Source organism: Pteropus vampyrus, unplaced genomic scaffold (genome assembly GCF_000151845.1).
Source record: "Pteropus vampyrus isolate Shadow unplaced genomic scaffold, Pvam_2.0 Scaffold558, whole genome shotgun sequence".
In the NCBI taxonomy this organism is placed as follows: domain Eukaryota; kingdom Metazoa; phylum Chordata; class Mammalia; order Chiroptera; family Pteropodidae; genus Pteropus; species Pteropus vampyrus.
Window position 1 is genome coordinate 94,722 of NW_011889339.1, and position 1,319 is coordinate 96,040.

Genomic DNA, 1,319 nt, shown 5'->3' on the forward strand with positions numbered 1-1,319 from the left:
ACGCTAGGCTTGCCAAGTCAAATGTCCGAAGGCGGAGGGCGAGGCCCCGCCAGCTCCACCCGATGGCCTTTCTCTCCTGTCCCCACGGCATGCCCGTCCAGCTCCGAGCCTTTGCACCTGCTCCTCCTGGAAGGCCCGTCTACAGCGGCAAACTCTCCCCACCTTCCGCTGCGTCCGGCCCTCCGGGCAGGCCTGTCTCTCCCGGCGCTGTGCCCACACTGAGCGCGGTTGCCCCTGAACCGGCCTGTGCTACTGCCTGAGTCCTTCTAAGACTTGAGTCCTGGGGACACAGAGGCCATGTGTCCCTTCTGGCCTAGGCTGACCAGGCTGGGGGCGGGGGTGGTCAGCGCTCAGCTGTGTCCCTCTCAGCGCCCCCGGACCCGCCGAGTGCAGCCCTGGTGATGCTCACGCTGCGGCTGCCACCCCGTCAGCTCCTTCACGGACGAACCTCGGAGCTCCTCAGAGCAGATGCAGCCAGGGCTCCTGCCTCACCACAGACAAGGAAGTGGGGGTACAGGGGCCGAGCGGCCCACGCTCAGTGATCAAACGGCGGCCTCCCAGAGAGACGTCTGGAACCTGTGGCCCTGGCGTTATTTGGAAATAGGGTCTTTGCAGGTGTAAGGTCGAGGTCTCGGGATGAGGTCATCCAGGGTTAGAGCGCGTCCTAAATCCAGTGACGGGTGTCTTGATAAGGGATGAAAGAGAAGACAGACGTGGGGTGGGGAGGCCTGTGACACGGAGGCAGAGACTGGGGTGACGCGGCCACCAGCCCCCGCGTGCTCGGGCCCCCAGAAGTGGGAGGGGCAGGGAGGGAGGCCCCCGGAGCCTCGGCGGGGAGCGCTCCAGCACTGGAAGGGAGCCCGTGTCTGCCACCCCGTTTGCACCTCCGGCCATGGCGGCCCCAGGAGAGTCACCCCGTCGCTCAGAGGAGCCGAGGCCTGGGGACTGTGTGTCCACTTTCTCCTGCTTGCACCGTCCTCACCCCTTCTCCCCTTAAAGATGTCCCGAGCGCTCCTGGGAACTCTCCTTGGGAGACCCCGCTGTGGGAGCCCGGGACCGGCTAATAATGACGGTAACGATGGTGCCAGCAGGCGCGGTCCACCGGTGAGTGGCAGCTGGCCCTCGACTTCGGTCGTCTGACCCCGGCCCGTGTGTCCCCCCCAGGTCCGGGCCATGAGGCTGTCCTTCGTGGGGGAGCTGGGCTGGGAGCTGCACATTCCGAGGCTGTCCTGTGTGCCCGTGTACCAGGCCGTGATGGCAGCGGGAGCCAAGCACGGCCTGGTCCCCGCGGGGTACCGGGCCATCGACAACCTGAGCAT

At 66.4% G+C, this 1,319-nt stretch overlaps 1 protein-coding gene across 1 annotated transcript in view; it reads left to right on the forward strand.

Moving 5' to 3' along the window:
• The window catches only part of SARDH (sarcosine dehydrogenase), a 61,615-nt gene that overhangs the window by 53,852 nt on the left and 6,444 nt on the right, over positions 1-1,319 (forward strand). The window lies entirely within an intron of this gene.